Here is a 21,667-nt window from a genome sequence, read left to right as displayed (position 1 = left end):
TGACTCTTCTCAACAAACTTCAACAATTCTCTTATAGAAAGCCCATCCATATTTTGAGGGCCCACAAAAGATGATTCTGTCTGGCAAACCCTTTCTTGTGAGGTGGAACCATTACTTCAGCAAGGTCTCTGGCACTTGCTAGCAATTTCACTTTGAGCAATATACTTAACTTTTCTTGGCTTATTTCTTCATCTATAAAATGATAATAAATTCTTATCTCCTAGTGGTGTTATGAAGGTAAAAATGAGATAATGAGATGTATGACTGAGTCAAACAATATACAAGAAGGCATGTATCTTCCTTCATATTCTGACCAAAGTTAACAAGCATGGGTGATGGAATTTGGACCTAGAAATAAGCAATAAGCATAAATACATAAATCATGCTAGGAAGGAAAAACTAATTTAAAAAATTATTTTTAAAGAAGTCCAGGCATAGAGACAGAAAGAGAGATGATCAAATGGCTACTGATTTGACAGGAACATAGGTACAGCAGGTGTGCACCAGCACAGATGGGACAGGGGATGGAAGTGGCATGTTGACAGAGCTGTAGACAGTGACTTTGGAGTCAGTAGAGGCAAAATTCCATGAGAATATCTTATAAAATAAGCTCCCTTGGCCACCATCTTGTATGGAGATGATGCTGTCATGAATTCTTATGGAAGACACAACTATCAGGAGCAGGCAACAGCATTTTAAAAGCATGAAATCCCAATTCTGTCTTTAGAAGTAGGGTGCCCCTAAGCAAACTTTCAAGCTCTCTGGGATTCACCTGTGAAATGATGCAATAATACCTATCTCATCAATTATATTCATATTAATGACATTTTGTACATGGTAAGTGTTTAATAAATGACTTTACCATAGATATCGATTATAATAAATGATGATGAAAGTAAACAAGTGTTAAGAGTCATTAATATAGTTGAGTGGTGCTCAAAGATTAACCTTGAATCAGAGATAGCTAGAGAACACATTAAAACTGTTTCCTTGATCTCACCTCCAGAGACTCAACTCAGTAGAATCAGTGGAGATAGGCCCATGAATTTGTATTTCTATCAAACTCAAGGGCAACATCTATGCTGATGCTACATGTCTACCCTCTCTCATTTTACAGAGGAAACTTTGAAAAACAAACTTTTTTCCCAGGTTGCCTAGCTGGTCACTGTCAAGGCCTGGGCAACAATGCAGGCTTTCTGAGTCCATGTCCACAATGGGTTTTTTTCTTTTTCTTTTTCCATAGTCCATTGCTTCCCAATTCTAATTCCAGGCTTAAAAACATCTAAACTCAGTAAGACAAACTTTTAAATGTAATTACCTTACAAAATTCACTGTTGCAAATAAGATGAAAATGAAAACTGCAGTGTGAAATCTAAAATACTTGATTTCTCCACAACCAATCACAATGCCAAAGAAGGTGTATATTAAATGTTCATATACAGATGAAAACATTATTAAGAATCTGGATGAATAAAAAGAAAATGACATTTTAAACAGTACATTTTAAAGCGATTTTCTTTTTCACATAAAAGCATCTATGTTATATCTATCATATAGTCTCAGTGGAGGCCCTTGCCTTCAGCACTATTACAGTCAACAACGAAAAGTACTTTTGTTGGATCTAAAGGCACCTGGTTCATAATCCGCGTCATCTTCATCATATCTGAATTCATGGGCTGCCTCTCACAACAGAATAGCAAGAGCAAAGCAGAAAAATGAGAGCCTCTCCAAGTTGGTGATTTATCAGTTTCTCCAGGATTAGCTTGCACCTTATCAATAGTAAGAACTGCCCAGCTAAGCCCAGAGGTGGTTGCAAGAAGGTACCTGATTAACTTTGTATGATCACCCAGTGCCTCTACAGAACTTTTCCCACTGTGAACTGCATGTGCTTCTCTTACTTGATGTCTCTCCTGTAGGCTTTACCATCTACTGAATTCATAAAAGTCTTGTAAACCTAACTCTAAACCCATTTTCTCCATGAAACCGTCCTAAGTACTGTAGCAGGAAGTGAGCCTCTTGTATCCCTGCAGTGCCAATTGTCTACAGCACCATGGTTAAACAGAAGCTATCTCAGATCAGTTCCTAAAACTCTGCAAACTCAGCTCCACACCCAGTAGGGCTGAACACAGTGGTTAGGATATGGGGCTGAGGTCTCAGCAAGGTACATGTTCTTTTCTGCCAGGTTCCTGTGCTAGCATGCATGAATCAGGACTACATGTGACTTCAACAAGGAGATCTCAAGTCTTGCCTCCTCTTGATTCCCTCTTTTGAGACCTTTCCTTTCAGCTGTCTGCCCCACAAGTCAATCTCCTACAGGAAGATCTCAAGATCTACACTCAGAAAGAAGCAGATTGTTTAGCTGCAGATAAACAATACTCTGTTATACACCTTATCCCGGCCAAGCACAGTGTGATTCTGCTGGGGATTCCTATCTCTTGTTTCAAGCCGGTGCTTAACTTTCAGATGTCAGGGAATGACTGAGGAACTGTAAACGTCTAAAAATTTCTCCACAGGACCTTAAAAATGCCTTGCATATAGTAAGATTCCAATAAATACATACTTTTCATACTTATTAAGTTTATTATATAAACATGTATGCCATTTTACAATGAGCACCTTCTGAAAAGTAGCTTATTTCCATATATCTAAACCTAAAATGCAAAATCTAGGCCATAGCACACTTTAAAAAAGGATTGGTTGGATGGGTGAAAGAATAAAGGATTGAGTGGGCAGAATGAGTAATTTAGAATGATGCTGACAGACATCTCAGGAAACTGTCCAAGTCCAGAATGCAACACCAAGCATATGCTTCATGAAATAGTCCCAAGCTTCTAAATTCAAAAACCAATGAAACGCCATTCATATATGCATAAAACTACAATAGTTATAGGTACCACATAGAAAAGAATTACCACCCTCTATCACTGGAATGTCATAAAAGAAAGGACATTTTAACATCAAAAAGTAAGAAGGACTTTATTTTAGAGCAATGGATTAATAGTCTTTTATACTAAATAAATTTTCCTGGGAAAAGTGAGAAATAAGGATAATTTTTTTCATTTCAACATTTGCTTTTTATTTGGTGTTACTTGATGTCCGCTAATTCTGCAACAATTCTGTAACTTAGCACAGTCTCTTAGAGAAGGTCTAAGATATTTATCTGAGAAGACAAGCAATGGTTTTCCCCATCCACAGTTGTTCACATGACATTTTGCAGTACCAGGTAGAAATGGCTGGGTAAGCATTTTGCTGGTGTTGCATCTTTCTGACACTTCTTTTCTTTTTTTTCTATATTAGGATACCATCATTTAGGTGTATTATGAAGGAAATAAAGGGAAATGGCATTTTTTTTTAAATCCACAATTCAAAGTTAAATTCTAGCAAAGAGTTATGTACAAAAACCACTATGGTCTCTGAGACACTGAAACTTCATTCATAATAGGAATATCAATTAATGTCAATAATTATTGGTATTGTAAGTTCCTTCCAAATATAACTGATAGAAAAATTTAAATTTAAAGGTAGAAAAAAGTTACATAAAAGGAGTTTTATTAACATCCACTAAAAGACCCCTTAAGCACTAAACATGAAATCTATACCAAACACAATAAAAGACTTACTTGGTAATTATGAACTCCATCTTTGGTTTAAAGCTTAAGGAATCTAAATTCAGTCCTACCGTAACCAGAGCAACAGTGCCTGACATTCCAAAAAATTCCACTGGAGAGGGAAAAAATGAATAAAATTAAATACATTTAACTCTGCACACTGGGTTTTTTGAGTGAAGAATTGGTAAAAAACTTGACAGTAGTATTTCTTACTCAGAAAGTTGCTTCAGAGGATTGGCTTAATGCTACAGACCAGGGGCCAGCAAACTCTCTGTAAAGGGATGAATGGTAAATATCTAGTCTTTGTGGGCCAAATGGCACCTGTCATGACTACTTGATTCAGTTGTTGTGTTGCAAAAGTAGTCACAGATAATATGACCAATAAAACTTTATTTATAGGCACTGAAATTTGAATTTCACCTCACAAAATATTTTTCTTTTGTTTTGTTCTTTTTAAAAACCATTTTCAAGGCCAACAGTATGTCTAAAAATAAGCAGATTTGACCCAGTTTACCAACCCCACATCATCATTGAAGGTAGAGCCACTAAAAGAATAAGTTTAGTAATCTCTGCTCGGCACCTCAGGGACTTGTGCTGCATGTGCTGAGAGTTGTGGGCCAACCTCAGTGCTTCCTCTAATTACAGCTCCTGAAGCCTGCTTCACTTTCACCTCCCTAAATGAAATGGTAGATCACTAGGCTCTACAAAAACATGTTAATAGTCTGAGGCAGGAAAGGCCACCATGAAGAATGTTTGAATACAACAAATATCAAGTCTTAGATGCAAGGCCTTCAAATAGCACATTATAAACAGCAGGCAGAGAGAAAGACAAAGAATGTGAAAGGGTGAAGTAGAAGAGTTTTGGAACAGAGCAAAGCTAGTTGCTCTTGGGATGTGACCTACAATTTCTCCCTTACTGTCACTGCATCTATAAAATAGGTATAGAATAATAACTCCTCATATAGCTGTTGTGAAAATTAAACTAGAATTTGGCACACTGTATAGCAAGGAATAAATGATCCTCACTGTTATTATGCTATCCATTGTTTTTACCTATTCACTCTATTGCTTAGTAATACTTATTAATACTTAGTACTTATTAATATTGTTTATTAAAGGGGATTTTATTATTCCTTTCACTTATCTACTCACTGAAGTTCACTTCAGACTTCTTCTTATCTTCTTTTTTATTGACTGAATTTAATTTAAATAAATTAAATTTATTTACTGACAGTAAAACCAGTAGTGTTCTAAGGCTGTGATGATAGGGAAACTGTCTCAAAATCTTATTTTCAATTCTTTAATAATTAGTACATACTGGATTTTAAGTGCACTTTTTCGGTAGTACTGGAGAGTGAACTCAGGGCTTAACATTTACCAGACAAGTATTCTACCCTTCAAGCCACTCCCCAGTCCTTTGGTAAATATTTGATTAGAACTGAATTAAGCTAAATTGATCAAGATTTTTGGATGCATACCTAAATGAGCAAATGGAATCCATACTGCTTAATTAGATGATAACTCCATCTCAATGTGAAAAATTGTATGTCAGGACCAGGAATCATCTAATATGGAAATGATTCTAAAAGACTGTAAGGAACCCCATCCTGCCCCTTTATCTTCAATCCACACCCATTTGCATCTGTTTAAGAAGAGGCCAACCACTGACTGGAAACATCACCATTTCTAGAAGGGAAGAGGAAAGGAACCAACATTTACTAACTGCCCTACTTTGAGCCCAGTAGTATATGGGTAAACATTTAAAACCAACTCTTTGGGGGGCAAATTTTCTATATCCTTATTTGTCATGTCTTCCAATAGCCATGGGGCAAAGACTCCCACCATGGCCAATTGCTGGCTACCCAATGAAGTCACTTGAATAGAGGTGGGAGGAGATGTGCCCAATCAGCACTTGCGAGCCCCTGAGAACTACCTCTAGCTCACCAGCGTAAGTCTCATCACACACACTACTTCATCAGTGCCTGCAGTGCCCTCTTCATATATAATATTCTATCACTGAAGAAACTGAAGCTTAGAGAGGTTAAGTTATTTTCCAAGGTGATCAAACTGATAAATTGTAGAGCTAGGATTTGAACACAAGTCTGATTAGCCCAAAACCCCTTCAAGTGATAATATCAGTTTATTCAACCAACATGTGGTTAAATTACTATCAGGCATATTGCAAACTGTTGAGTGTGGCTGAGGGGAGACAGAACAGAGAATAAGTAAAAAGACAACCAAGAGACAGCCTTCTCCCCAAGGAACTCACAGTTTGATAGGGAGACAGAGAGACCAAATTGATGGACTGGAGGTATGGCTCAAGTGGTAGAGTACCTGCCTCTCAAGCATGAAGCCCTGACTTCAAACCCTAGCCATGCCAAAAAAGGGGGAAAAAAAAGGCCAAATTAGCTTTTCTTCAAGGAGTTAATGAATCCACAAAAGCCTCACAGAGGAGAAAATAAATGTGGAAAGGTGAAGGAAATGAACCTTTGGTGAATGTCTATAACTTTATTGATTCAGGGCAGTGCACAACCCCTAGGTGGTAACTTGTCTGTAGAGGAAGCAATGCTTTTCTGTAACTGGAGGTGAAGACAAGAGGTATCTGTTGATACCTGAGGTCTTTCATGAATGGAAACTGCTTCACTGTGAGATGAGATCAAAAGCAGAAATTGACAGTTTAGACACCATTACTGTGCCTCTTGGGACCTGGTTACATCATTCTGGCCAGTAAACAATTTAATTCCCAATTTTACAGGACTGAACTAACTGATGTTCCACCACTGTTGGGCTCTTACTCCTCTTACTCTCCTGCTTCTCTTCCAGACATAAATGTGCCTAATTTCTCCCTCTCCTTTCCTACTTCCTAAACTCAGAAAAGGGCCACCATTGCAGCAGCCTCCTCAGTTTATCACCCATTGAACTCAAGGTTGTTGAGCTGGAAAAGACCTCAGGAGCATCTCTCATTTTGCAGATGGGTTTCTCAGGGTCAGAGTAAGAATGAGCTCAGTGTTGGTTCTTCTTCCAGGGGACTGCCATTGACTACTGGTAAGGTCAAAGAATAGAGCTCCAAAAGAAAAAGAGAGCCGAGCATCAGTGGTTCACACCTGTAATCCTAGCTATTCGGGAGGCAGTGATCAGGAAGACAAAGGTTTGAAGCCAGCAGGGGCAAATAGTTCATGAGACTCTATCATCTCAAAAATACCCAACACAAGAAAAGGACTGACAAAGTGGCTCAAGTGGTAGAGTGCCTGCCACCATGTGAGAAGCACTGAATTCAAATCCACCCCTCAAGCAAAAGAAAGTAACCATAGAGATGAACCTGAAGAGGAAGAGAAATAGCAACAAGGAGGTTATTAAGAGAGAACAGGAAAGAGCTAGAGGTGACAGTAAAATAATCTGACAAGACACATGGAGGGACCACAAAAAGAAGGGAGCTGTTGGGAAAAAATAACTGGAGTTAAGAGAAGGGCAAAAATCAAGATTTATAGAGTAACTTTGAAGATAGCATTTGGTGGGGGGGGGGCTTTGTTTCTGCCTTACCAAAGTAGAAAGTCATGTACACCATTGAAAAACAGAGAACAACATTCGTTAGTGTATTGCTAAAAAGGTTGGTCAATATAAACTGAATGACTCTTGCACAGCAATATCCACATATTATGCTTCCAAAAATGTCCAAGAGGAGTCCCAGGACTACATGTAATTCTGAAAAAAAGAAAGAAAGTGAGTAAGTAAGGAGCAAAAAGTTGAGCTGTCACGTCAGTTTCTTTCACTGATGTCACTTTGGTTTGCTTTTTTTTTTTTCCTTTATTTTTATTTATTTTTCACTATCATATTATTATTGTACTGGGGGGGTATATTGTAAGATTTACAAAAGTTCTTACAATATATCATAATCGAATTCACCCCCTCCATCCTTCTTCTTTATTCTCCCCTCCCTGGTTTGCTCTTGAGATTTTGTTCTTCAGCAGATAAAAGTGAACCAAGAAAGCCAGACAAAGAGGCTGTCTTAGGCTATCCTTCCAGTTCAGTCTGCAACTTGAGGTTTACCTATCCAAGGACAGAAGATTTAAATGTCTTCAGAGGGCAGGCAAGGAACATAAATGTGAAAAACTTATGACAAATTAGAGATGGAATATCCTAACAAAAGACAGCCAGGGCTGGGGGTGTAGCTCAGTGGCAGAGAACTTGCCTAATAACTTGCCTAGCCTGGCTGAGGCCATGGGTTCGATCCCCAGTACTAGAAAAAAAAAAAAACCTAATTCAAAAAAATTTCTTTAAATGTCAGGGCCAAACAAATCATACCCAGGGTCCCTGCCAAACTGCAATCAGTTTATGACCTCTGCACCCAGCCCAGAGGACCTTTGAGTAATGGAAAGACAAAATTTTCATTAGCCACAATAACTGGAGTCACCAGTGGCAGTGACCAAGCAAAGGGTAAGGGTAGTCCTAAATAACAAAGTCCTAAATAACAAAAGAAATGTCTTACTCCAAACCCCATAGCTTCTTCATTGAGAAGCATTGCAAACATCCCCTTATTAACCAGTATTTCCTTCTCCTTTTAGTGCCTCCCTCCTTCTTCCAAAACTATCACAAATATAAATATATCAAGAGGACACGTTTTCCTACTTCATGCTATGATTTCTTTTTTCCCTTTCTTCTTTAATTATTAGTACTACATCTGGAAACCTAACAAGGCAACATATTCTACATCTCCATGATCATTAGCCACAGACATCTGGCTATTGTCACTTTTAGGATCTGGCTCCCACTTTTGCATGAACTATTCTGCTTTCATCCTCCAGCTCAACTTCAGGACCAAGTCAGTTCTTAATAGCCACTCACCGAAATTCAGACTGATCCAGAAACAGGTGAACCTGAGCTAGATGATTTGAATTGAGTATGCAGGCATGCATATATGAAAGACATGAAATAATTTTCAACATTCTTTGCCTTTTAGTGTCCAAGAAAACATATAGATAGTGATTGTGTTCTTGTTTCCAAAGACATCTTAAATGTATTTCAATTTCAATATGAACAATTTTAGAAAATAAACAAAAAAATGCTCTTACCCCTAAACATGGAAATGTGGATTGAGTTGCTCCGAAAAATTCCAAAAAAAATGGATGTGACACTACAAATGATCAATGATTCGCCTCTAATTATATCAATATACATTTTAGAAATGCCTGCAAAAGGAAATATAAAATATGATTTAATGTAAAATAAATATATTATTAATATAAATACATAATTTGTATATAATTAAGCATATTTATATGTAAATATAATTTAATATACAAATGATACTCTCGCACAGGAAGCAGAAAAAGAAGAGAAGAAACAGGATAAGGGAAAAAAAGAACAGAAAGAAGACAGCATAATTCTGATGGTTCTATAAGACAATCACAATCACTTTTTTTTTTTTTCCTGTACTGGGGTTTGAACTCTGGGCCTCACACTTGCTAGGCAGGCGCTCTACCACTTGAGTCACTCCACCAGCCCTGTTTTCTGTTGGGCTTTTTTGATGTAGGGTCTTGTGAACTATTTGCCAAGGCTGGTTTCAAACTATGATCCTCCTGATCTCTGCCTCCTCAGATAATAGTAGTATTAGTCATGAACCACCAGCACCTGGCTACAATCGCAATTTTTTTAAATTGCTCCATTTCACCTTCTGAATTTTCAGTGGCAAAGGAACATAACAATAGTTCTCCTTGTATTGCCCATTGCCTCAAGCATGCCTGAGCCTCAGTATGAGACATGTCTTAGGACAACACACTTACCTTAAATAAGAATGAATCAGAGCCCAAAAGAACTTCATTTTAAAAGTATAAAATATGACCCAGCAATTCTAGGTATTTGTCCAAGAGAATTAAAAATGTGTGTCCACACAAAGATTTTTACATCAACATTCATAGCATTCATAATAGACAAAAAGTGGAAACAATTCAATGTCCATCCACTGATGAATGAATAAACACAGATGGTACATTCCTACCATGGGACATTATTCCTCCACAGAAAGGAATAGCAGCTGGGCATGGTGGCACATGCCTGTAATCCTTGCACTCAGGAGGCTGAGGCAGGAGAATCATGACTTCAAAGCCAGCCTAGGCTATATAGCAAGTAATGTAATGAGACCCTGAATCAAGAAAAAAAAAAGAAAAAGAGAGAGAACAGAGGGGAGGGGAGGGGAAAGGAGAGGAGAGAAAAGGGGAGAAAGATAAGAGAAAGGAATAAAATACTGATACATGTTACAACATGAAAACATTATACTGAGTGAAAGCCACCAGACACAAAAGCCACATACAATATCCCCTTATCTGTGGTTTTGCTTTCCATAGTTTCAGCCACCTGAGGTCAACTATGGTATCAAAATAGGAAATGGAAAGTTCCAGAAATAAACAACTCATAACTTTTCAATAACTTATTACAATATCTTGTTATAATTTTTATAGCTCAATAACTTTGAAATTATTGTTATTAATCTCTAACCATGCCTAATTTATAAATTAAACTTATGATAGGTGTGTATGTATAGGGTAAAACATAGTACATATAAGATTCAGTACTGTCCGTGGTTTCAAGCATCCTCTGAGGATCTTGGATCTCCCATAGACAAAGGAGGGCTGCTGTATTGTATGACTCTATCTTATGGGGACAGACAAATACATAGAGACCAAAAATAGATTAATGGTTGCCAGGTGCCTGAGTAGATCAAATTCCATATTCAGATTTCCATCTGATACAATTTCCTGTCTGCCTTAAGGACTTCCTTTAACATTTTTTGTAGTGCAAGTCTGCTGGTGAAAAATACTTTCAGCTTTTGCTAATTTCACCTCCACCTTAAGATGTTTTCTCTGAGTACGAAATTGTGAAGCTGGAAAGTGTTTTCTTCTAGTGCTCTAAAACTGTTGCCGGCACTGTCTTTTGGGCTGTGTTGTTTGTGAAGAGATTTCTCTTGTCATTATTGTAATTGTCCCTCAGAATATTTGCTCCCCGTCCCCTGGCTGAGTTTAAATTTTTCTCTTGATCACTGGTTTTAAGGGACGTATTTTTTCTATTTTCTTAGCATAGTTTTCTTTTGTTTCTTGGACTTGATGTTTGTTGAGATTCTTGAATATTTGCTTTTTAGTTTTTAGCAAATTTAGAAAATTTTTATCTGTTATTTATTCAGATGTTTTTTGTTCTTCTTTCTTTCTCTGCCCTGTAGTTGTTCCACAGTTCACTGATGCTCAGTAATTTTTCCTAGTCTTTTCTCTCTGAGCTTCATTTTGGATAATTTTCAATGCTAAGTCTTCACGTCCACTAATCTTTTCTACAGTTTCTGATCAGCTATTCATTAATCCATGTAGAACTCTGTGATCTACATCCCTGGAAGTTTGATTTAGGGCTCACATATCTATCATGTCCACTGGTATGCTAATAAACCAACTCTCCAAAACTTAAAAAAAAAGCCTTATTTGCAGTTTTTGCCAATTCCATGTGTAAACATTCCCACCATAGCCAATGGTTTAATAATGAGCTTGAAAATTTTCCTGATATATTTTTTTGAGGCAGGGTCTTACTATGTAGCCCACGCTAGACTCAAACTTGCAATCCTCCTGTCTCAGCCTCCTGAGTGCTGGGATCACAGATGAGCACCACCATGCCCTGCTTTCCTGATTATTTAACTATGGGCTCTTACAAACTGGTATGAGTAGGTTCTACACCATGCTCAATCTTTCCTTTAACTTGTTGAGCGTACAGAATACGGCAATAGAAACTTTTTTTTTTAACAGTTTCTTGCTGTTTACAAGGCTGGTCTCAAACCCCCAGATTCAAGTGATCTTCCTGCCCCAGCCTCCCTAGTAGCTGAGACTCCAGGTCCGTGGCAGCACATCCAGCCTCATGTTAACTGCTTTCATGTTTCATGTTTCATGTTTCATGTTTCTATGCTCTGCATCATTGCTGGTCTTCTTCTTATTATTGTGCATTTTATATCAGTCATAATTTCCTGCTTCTTGGCATGTCTAATAATTTTTATTAGATGACAGAATTGTAAATTTTATCATATCAGGTGCTTTATATTTTTATTTTCCTATAAATATCCTAGAGCTTTGTTCTGGAATGCAATTAAATTCCTAGGAAGTGATTTGAATTCTTTGAGTCTTGCTTTAAACTTTATTAGGTAACACCAAAGCAGCCTTCTCTAAGGCTCATTCTCCCCACTGTTGAGGCAATAACCTCTGATTCTTCTGTCTGATGAATTATGAAGTTGGTTTCTTCTCAGAGTATAAGAAACCTGAAGGGAATTATTCCCTCTGCTCCTTCAAGTGTTTTCTTTCTCCAGCCTTAGGCACTTACCTCACGAGCATGCACTAAAGAGTACCCATCCAAAGATTCAAAAAGGAGCTTCTACAGGCCTCTGGCCCACCTCCCTTGAGGCAGCCTTCATCTGTGCAGTAATTTTCTCTGTGAACTCTAGCCACCTTGGCCCTCCTGAACTCCCAGTCCTGGATCATCTCAACTCAAGGAAACCACCAGACTCTGCCTAACCTACCCTTCCCCACACGGAGACCTAGAAACTCTCCAGCTGCAGCAAGAGTCATCAAGGGCGCATCTCTTTTTTTCCCTCTCTCAGAAATCACTGGCCTGTGATTGTCTGCAAACTGTCTTTTTCATACATTTTGTCCCGTTTTTTTCGTTGTTTCAAGCAGGAAGATAAATCCATTTCCTGTTTCCATGTTAGCCCCAGTGTATAAACAAAGGGACCACTGATGAGTTTGCAGAACTTCCTGTCAACCTGGACTCCTTTTATTTAGGACAAAAACCCCGTATTTAAGAACAATGAGTATGGGGGCATGACTCAAGGGGCAGAGTGCTTGCTTAGCAAACACAAGTCCTAGATTCAATCTCCAGTACCATAACAGAAAAAGAACATATGACCTGTGGTGGTATACTATGCGGCCCAATGCAATTACAATTCCATGCAGAAAGAATTACACAGCTATGTATTTGCTAAAAGCAGCCATTTGATATAATCCATTGTATCAAAACCAAAACTGATCATATTCAGTGACATTTTTTAACCCAAACAAAATTGGACATGGTTAATACTTCATTTTTTGCCTTGTATCATGAAACATAATAATTGAGTAAATATAGTTTAAGGGGTTATGGTTATTATTTTTTCAAAGGATAACAGATGTAGTTTAAGAGAAAAGAAATATCTGCCTCCCAGTGATTGAACTGCATGTGAATGAAACACCAGAATATTTAAATGCTTATCTTGCTAACATCTCCCAAGTGAAAGGGTAAACTCCAGGATGGCTCAGGGTCTGATTGTGGACTGATATTTAGACTGGTTAGTTTTTTCCTTCCTGCTTCATTACTATAGGCAGCCCAGACAACAATAGCTCACAATCTTCTCATTTTATTACATTACCAATTTTGGCTGGGACAGAAGACACAAAGTAAAGCCAGGCATGATAGCACACATCTATAATCCCAGCACCCAGATGGCTAAAACAGGAGAATCATGCATTTGAGGCCAGGGTGGGCTACATAGCAAGACCCTGTCTTAAAGACCCCAAAACAAAAAAGGCACAAAATTACTGGCTAAACAATCTGGAGATTATTAACACATTTGATTTATCTGGTGAAGAAGTCCTTTACTTCATCTCAAATTCAGCAAATCAACCAGGGCCAGTAAATGTTTGGTGCATGAAGTCTTGAATCTGCTTCACAGTTATTTTAATAATAAAGAACCACAGTAGTTACTCTTCACCTTCTTTATCAGCTTAATGTGGAACTAACATATTGCTTTGCTATAAAAATTTTTTAAAGGGAAAGAATAAAACAAAAATCACCCATAAGTCTACAACCCAAATATGACTAGTTTAACAGTGAAGTTCTTTTCTATGCATATAATTCTTTTTATTCAATTACGATCATCCTAATCTTTGTACGTTATTCCCTTACAAGATCCTCTACTAGATCTTCTTTAAAATAAAAATACTTGAGCCTTATGCACTCTTTTAAAACAGGTGATGAATAGGCAAGTTTCTTTCAACTTCCATCTAAACATCCACTCTTTTTCTAGTGAGTCAGTCCATATCAGAGGAGGAAGGTTTTATATTGCAGAAGGGCATTTCACCTGAAAAAGCATCATTCACAGTGTAGAAATTATAGTGAAATATATATTATGATCATTTTAGGCATATAGCAAAGCATAATTTTTCCTCAAAAATTAATGTGTTATGACAAATCAAAGTAAGTGCTTTCAAGAAAAGTACTTATGGTAGCCCTGCAACACTGAAAATAAGCAAGAATGATTTTCCCCACAAAAACAAGTCAAATTTATCTTACTAAGAAAAAATAGTAATTAAGGGCTAGCCAGACAACTTCACTAATTTTGTCTTTAAAAAAAGAAGAGATGTTCTATTATAATCCTTTTTTGGAAAAAAAAGTTAATATGGAAACCGCGTTAAATAATATTCATAGTTTATTATAATCATTTACAGTCAAGAAATTACGGAAAAAGAAGTAATGAGCTATAGATGAGTGAGGAAATAAAATAAGTGGTAAATACAAACAGCAGGGCAAGATGGTGGAGTAAAAACTTTCTCCATTTGACTTCATGAATGAGAACACTCAGGGTAACAAAGGAAAGATTATATTTTGAAGAAAAAAAGAGAGAAAGAACACAGGAACCACATAAGAAAACAGAACAGGGAGAAACAGAAAGATGAAAGAATAAATTAGGAGACAGTCTGCATCTCCAGCCCCAGCATCCAGGGAAGAGGGGAGGCTGAAACCTCCAACGCAAAGCAAGCTGGGTGGCCTTGTTGACAGACAGGCAGACCTAGCAGTAGGACAAGCCCATACTTCCCCAAGCCTTCAACCCAGTGTGAGGATTTGGTGTGACAGTGACTTCACCTGTGTAACAGGCTAGAATATGAGAATAAGAACAGCTTTTTCGCTCCCCATATAGAAAACTATAATGAGGTGCCATATTGAGAAGGGGTTATTGTTTGAGACTGAGCTACTCTAGGGATTCAAAAACAAGTAACAATCAAGGCTCAGGGACTATTGAGACACCATGCCATGGTGTCTGGGTGGGAGATGGCCATACAAGGTGGTCATAGAGAAGGAGAAGGTCTGATGTGGGCCCTCTGAGAGGTTCAAGAAGCAGGAAACGTAAATAGTGAAGGGTATGGTGGCCAGTGGTCCCATCCTCCCCTGTGAGGAGAATGTCCTGCTGCTTAAGGATCACTGTGAAAATAGAGCTTCAAGCCTGTGGCTGGCAAGAGTGCTAGACCTTTAGGAGCTGCCTGCTGGCCTCATATATTTGATGTCAGGTGGGACTGAGAGCCCTGAGCACAGGTTCTAAGAACCATGTGCTCCTTCCCCCAGGGTGGGGAACTGTTGGGCAGGGCCTGAACATACTAAGACAAGCCTCTGGGAGGGATCTGTGTGCTCTGAATGTTTGCTTCTAGGCAGGACTGAGAGCTCAAAGCTCAAGTCCTGAGAACAATGTGCTATCCCTAGACTGCTCCCTCCTACAGGTTGAGGAACTGCTGGGTGAAATCTGGTATCAAGACCAACCTTTGGGATCTGCTCTGTCTTCTCTCTCTCTCTCTCTCACTCTCTCTCTCTCTCTCTCTCTCTCTCTCTTTCTCTCTCTCTCTCTCTCTCACACACACACACACACACACACACACACACATTATTCAACAGTACACACCTAGGTTCTGATGCTTGCTCCCCTGGGGGCCTGTAAAGCAAGTAGGACTCAGCCAAATCCTCAGGCTGTAAAGCTCCTTGCTAAATTAATAAAATTGAAGTTGAAAAGGGGGCTATCATCACAAACACCAATGAAATTCAACGGATCATTAGGGAATGTTTTAAATTTTTATATTCTAATTAACTATAAAATCTTAAGTAAATGCATAAATATTTAGCTATACTTGATGTACAAAAATTGAACCAAGAGCGTATAAACTACTTAAATAGATCTATCATGAACAATAAGAGTGAAACAGTAATAGAGTTTCCCAGATAAAATAAAAGCCCAGTACTGGATGAATTCTACCTGACCTTTAAAGAACTAACACCAATGTTACTCAAATTATCATGTAATATAGAAAGGGAAGGAATACTACCAAATTAATTCTATGAGGCTGATATTACTCTAATGCAATAACTGATAAGGATATAACAACAAAAAAAAACTGTGAAAATCTCCTTGTTGAACACAGATGTAAAAATTCTCAAGAAAATGCTTGCAAACCAAATTTAACAACACAATAAAATATTATATGCCATGATCAAGTTGATTTCATTTCAGGAATGCAAAGATGATTCAACACATACAATCAATAGACATAGTAGAGAATATGAATAGGCTCAAGGAAAAAAAAATACATTATCTCAACAGATGCAGAAAAAGGCTACGACAAAATCAAACATCCCTTCATGACCAAAGCTCCGAAGAAAGTAGGACTAGAATGAACATAGTTCAACATAAGAAAGGCTATATATGACAAACCTACACCCAAAATTGTACTAACTGAGGAAAACATGAAATCCTTCCTTCTATAGTCAGGAGCAAGACAAAGGTGTCCACTCTCTCCACTCTTAGTCAATATAGTGCTTGAATTCTTAGAACAATAAGGCAAAAGAAACAATTCAGGAAAACATCCCCATTCACAGAGCATCAAAAAAATAAATACCTAGGAATGTATGTGAAAGACCTCTATAATGAAAACTATAAAACCTTAAAGAAAGAAATTGAAGACAACACTAGAAGATGGAAAGATCCCTCATATTCATGGATCAGCAAAATTAATGTTTTGAAAATGGCTATACTGGCAAAAGCAATCTACAGATTGTATTCCCCATCAAAGTTCCAGTGCCATTCTTTAAGAACTAGGAAAAGAATCCTAAAATTCATATGAAAGTACAAAAGACCCTGAATAGCCAAAACAATCCTGAGAAAAAGAGCAATGATGGGGATATCATAATTCCTGACTTCAAATTATAATATAAAGCCATAGCAACAAAGACATCAGGGGTTTGGTACAAAAACAGACATGTAGACCAATGGAATATAATATAAGAGCCAGAAATAAGCCTACACACCCACAGCCATCTGATTCTTGACAAAGGTGCCAAAAACATATGTTGTAGAAAAGACAGCCCCTTCAATAAATGGCATTGGGAAAACTGGATATCCACATGTAGAAGATTGAAACTAGATTCATACTTCTCTCCCTGTACAAAAATCAATTCAAAATGTATCAAAGACCTTAATGTAAGAGCTAAAACTGTGAAACTACTAGAAAAAAATATTGGAAAAATACTTGAAGATAGAGGCACAGGCAACAACATTCTGAATAGGACTCCAATTGCTCAGTAAATAAAAGCAAGAATTGACAAATGGGATTGCATCAAGTTAAAAAAGGTTCTGCACAGCCAAGGAAACAATTATCAGATTGAAGAGAGAGCCTAGAGAATGGGATAAAATCCTTGCCAACTATTCACCTTACAATGAATTAATATTCAGAATATATAGTTTAAAAAATAAACAAATGAACAAATAACCCAATTAATAAATTAACACAATTCTCAAAAGAAGAAGTACAAATACATGAAGAAATTTTCAACTTCCTTAGCTAAAATGCAAATGCAAATCAAAATGACACTGAGATTCCATCTCACCCCTGTCAGTGGGTGATAATCATGGCTGTAATCAAGAAAACAAACAAAAAAATTCTTGTGAGGATGCAGAGAAACAGGAACCCTACACACTGTTGATGGGAATGTAAATTATTGTAACTACTATTGAAATCAGTATGGAGGTCCCTCAAAAAAAAAATAGCTGGAGGAGTGGCTCAAGTGATAGAAAGCCTGCCTAGCAAGCATGAGACCCTGAGTTCAAACTCCAGTACCACCAAAAAACTAAAAGCAGAACTTCCAGATGATCCTGCTGTACTACTCGTGGGCAGAAACCCAAAGCAATGCAGGCCAGTACACAGTAGAGATCTGCACATGCATGTTTATCACAGCACGTTCACAACAGCCAATTTATGGAATCTGCCTAGATCCCCATCAGCAGATGAATGAATAAAGAAAATGTGGCCAAAAAGAGAAATGAAATTATATCATTTGCAGGAAAAAGTGGATGGAACTGGAGAACATCATGTTAAGCAAAATAAGCAAGACTCAGAAAGACAAATACCACATGTTTTGTCTCATATGCAAAGCTAGATCTAAAGGAAAAAATAGACATGAATATAAATGAGAGACTGTTGGAGGAGGAGTCAGGGGAAAATAGAGTACAAGGGGGTGGAGATTATGACTGAAGTATATTGTATTGTATGCATGTATGAAAAGGTCATTATGAAATCATTTTAAAAATTGCAAGAGAGATAAAAAGGGGGGGACAGTTGGGGAATATGGAATAAGAAAGAATAATAGAGGAGGTGAATATTATCAAAGTACATTATATGCATGTATAGAAATATAACCGGGAAACCCCCTCACACTGTACAATTAATACACACTAATAAAAAAATGTGGGTAGCAAAGAACATCACTACCAAAGCGTCTAAAGTTCTCCTATGTTTTTCCAATGGTAGGTAAAATGTAAAAACAGCAGTGTTGTTTCCTAGAAAGAGTGCACATTTCTCACTCCAATCATAAGGCAATATATTTCCTCTAAATACAACCTATACTTTAAAGTTGGTTAGGAAGGTATTTCTGAGTCAAAAACAGATACCATAGCACCCAGCTACTTCATGTTTTCACTGCTGTGTTAATAAAACATGACAATAGGGGGATATTTCAGGGCAAAATCACTTTTTACCCTACCAAATAAGAAGGGAAATGGTACAAGACCTCAAATCCTCTTGGGAATTAGCATTTATCGAATATAGATAGAGTACCAGACTATCTCCTTACCCCTTTTCTTGGAAATAAACTACTACCCCTCCACCACTTGCCCAGCCTTAGATCTTTCAAAATGCAGGCAGTTCTAAGGAAAGTTTGCAAGGCTTTGGAAAAATTTCATTTGGGATCTTTGCTTTCTCTCTGTATTGGTAAACAAAGTCACCAAAACTTAGAATCTCTACCCTGTAGCTTCACATTGAGTGATATAGAATACAAATGCCAATTTTTGTCACCCTCAAGAAAGGTAACATTTTCCTCTTGAAAACATTCTTTATGATTATAATCGATGCAATTTATCCCAGATCCTCAGTGATTGTCTTATCTGCACTACCTCCTTCAAGTTAATCAGTGCTCTATTCTCAAGGGGAAAAAAAGCACAAATCCCACTCTGCTGGATTTACAATTCCTGTAAGAAAAATATCATCAAAAGAGAACAACCCATCCCCATACCTTCAAGGTAAGACAAACAACTCTGACATACCAATGGTCTTCAGTGACTTCACTGAGTGAACTGGATCTATAATGCCAAGGGTGATGCTAAAGAGCAAGCAAGATTGCACATCCCACTGGGCTGCATTAAATTTCAGAACCACATATCCAATCAGGACAAATGCTACAGAGAAGCTAATCAATCCAGTTAACAAGACCTGCAAACGAACACATAACACAGAGTTAGATTTCCCATCCAAAGATAGCATGACTGCATTTACTTATATCCTGAGAATCATATCTTGGTTATATCTATTTTTATTTTATTATTTTTAATTCATACACAATAATAGCACATATCTGTGGAGAACAAAGTGTCCAGTGTATAATGATGCAATCAGGTAACTGGCATATCCATCACCTCAAACACTTATCATTTCTTTACGTGGAGAACATAAAAAATTGTCTCTTCTAGTTATTCTGAAATTATAATCAATTATTGTTAATTATAGTCATCCTACTGTGCTAGAACTTAATCCTACTTAACTATATTTTTGTGCCCATTAACCAACCCATCTCTATCCTCCTCTCCCCATTTTCCTCATCAGCCTCTGGTAACCACTGTTCTGTTTTTTATATTTTTGATCTCATATATGAGTAAGAACATGGGATAGTTGTCTTTCTATCCTGGCTTATTTCACTTAACAAAATGTTTTCTAGGTCTATCCATATTGCCACCAGAGATGGGATTTCATTTTTTTTATTATCATATTATTGTTGTACTGGTAGTACATTATGACATTAACAAAAATTCTTACAATATTTTATAGTTGAATTCACCCCCTCCATCATTCTCCTTTGTCTCCCCCCCGCCATTCCTGGAATAGTTTCAACAGGTCTCATTTTTCCATTTTCATACATGAGTACATAAAATTTTCACCATATTCACCCTCAGGATTTTATTTTTATGGCTAAAATAATATTCTATTTTGTACATGTACCACATTCCATATCTTGGCTATTGTGAATAGTGTGCAATAAACATGGGAGTGCACAAGTAGCTTTAAATTTAATGAATATGTAGCATATTCATTACCTGCGGCTATTACTAGAACCTATTACTAGTCCTATTTATAGTTTTTCAGGAACCTCCATATTATTTTCCATAATGGCTATATTAATTTACATTCCCACCAACAGTGTATAAAATTTCCCCTTTTCCCACATCCACACCAGTGTTTGTTTTTTGTTTTTGTTTTTTTTTTTTATCTATTTGGTGATAGCATTCTAATGTGGATACAGTGCTATCTTATTGTGGCATTTCCTTTTTTTTTTTGTGGTACCGGGGTTTAACTTGGGTCTCACATTTCCTAGCCAGGCACTGAATCATTTGACCCATTTTCATATAGTTTTCAGATGAGGTCTTGAATTTTTGTTCAGGGAGAACTTCGGACTGCAATCTCCTACCTATGCCTCCCATGTAGCTTTTTTTTTTAATTTTTTATTTTATTCATATGTGCATACAATGTTTGGGTCATTTCTCCCCCTTCCCCAACCCCCTCTCTAACCCCCCTGCCCCCTCCCTCTCCCCACCTACCCCTCGCTACCAGGCAGAAACTATTTTCCCCTTATCTCTAATTTTGTTGAAGAGAGAGTATAAGCAATAATAGGAAGGAACAAGGGTTTTTGCTAGTTGAGATAAGGATAGCTATACAGGGAGTTGACTTGCATTAATTTCCTGTGCATGTGTGTTACTTTCTAGGTTAATTCTTTTTGATCTAACCTTTTCTCTAGTTCCTGGTCCCCTTCTCCTATTGGCCTAGTTGCTTTTAAGGTATCTGCTTTAGTTTCTCTGCGTTGAGGGCAACAAATGCTATCTAGTTTTTTAGGTGTCTTACCTATCCTCATACCTCCCTTGTGGGCTCTCGCTTTAAGATGTGATCAAAGTCCAACCCCCTTGTTGTGTTTTTCCTTGATCTAATGTCCACATATGAGGGAGAACATAAGATTTTTGGTCTTTTGGGCCAGGCTAACCTCTCTCAGAATGATGTTCTCCAATTCCATCCATTTACCAGCGAATGATAACATTTCATTCTTCTTCGTGGCTGCATAAAATTCCATTGTGTATAAATACCACATTTTCTTAATCCATTCATCAGTGGTGGGGCATCTTGGCTGTTTCCATAACTTGGCTATTGTGAATAGTGCTGCAATAAACATGGGTGTGCAGGTGCCTCTGGAGTAACCTGTGTCACAGTCTTTTGGGTATATCCCCAAGAGTGCTATTGCTGGATCAAATGGTAGATCAATGTTTAGCTTTTTAAGTAGCCTCCAAATTTTTTTCCAGTGTGGTTGTACTAGTTTACATTCCCACCAACAGTGTAAGAGGGTTCCTTTTTCCCCCGCATCCTTGCCAACACCTATTGTTGGTGGTGTTGCTAAGGATGGCTATTCTAATAGGGGTGAGGTGGAATCTTAGTGTGGTTTTAATTTGCATTTCCTTTATTGCTAGAGATGGTGAGCATTTTTTCAAGTGTTTTCTGGCCATTTGAATTTCTTCTTTTGAGAAAGTTCTGTTTAGTTCTCTTGCCCATTTCTTTATTGGTTCATTAGTTTTGGGAGAATTTAGTTTTTTAAATTCCCTATATATTCTGGTTATCAGTCCTTTGTTTGATGTGTAGCTGGCAAATATTTTCTCC

At 37.5% G+C, this 21,667-nt stretch overlaps 1 protein-coding gene across 2 annotated transcripts in view; it reads right to left on the bottom strand.

The window, feature by feature from the left end:
- Ankrd45 (ankyrin repeat domain 45) overlaps window positions 1-21,667 on the bottom strand; it is a 116,954-nt gene that overhangs the window by 4,779 nt on the left and 90,508 nt on the right. The window contains exons 3-7 of one of the 2 annotated variants that reach the window (XR_012438825.1): window positions 19,021-19,186; window positions 8,678-8,794; window positions 7,149-7,310; window positions 3,621-3,720; window positions 1,319-1,462 (exon numbers count right to left, since the gene is read on the bottom strand). The gene's annotated coding sequence lies outside the window, so the exon portion shown is untranslated. Of the gene's footprint in view, window positions 1-1,318; window positions 1,463-3,620; window positions 3,721-7,148; window positions 7,311-8,677; window positions 8,795-19,020; window positions 19,187-21,667 lie in introns of those variants that run through there. The other variant, XM_074047458.1, reaches the window with a different exon arrangement.

The sequence above is a fragment of the Castor canadensis genome, chromosome 11, assembly GCF_047511655.1.
Source record: "Castor canadensis chromosome 11, mCasCan1.hap1v2, whole genome shotgun sequence".
Taxonomy (NCBI): domain Eukaryota; kingdom Metazoa; phylum Chordata; class Mammalia; order Rodentia; family Castoridae; genus Castor; species Castor canadensis.
The sequence above is the reverse complement of the archived record's forward strand: the minus strand, read 5'-3'. Positions and strand labels throughout refer to the sequence as shown.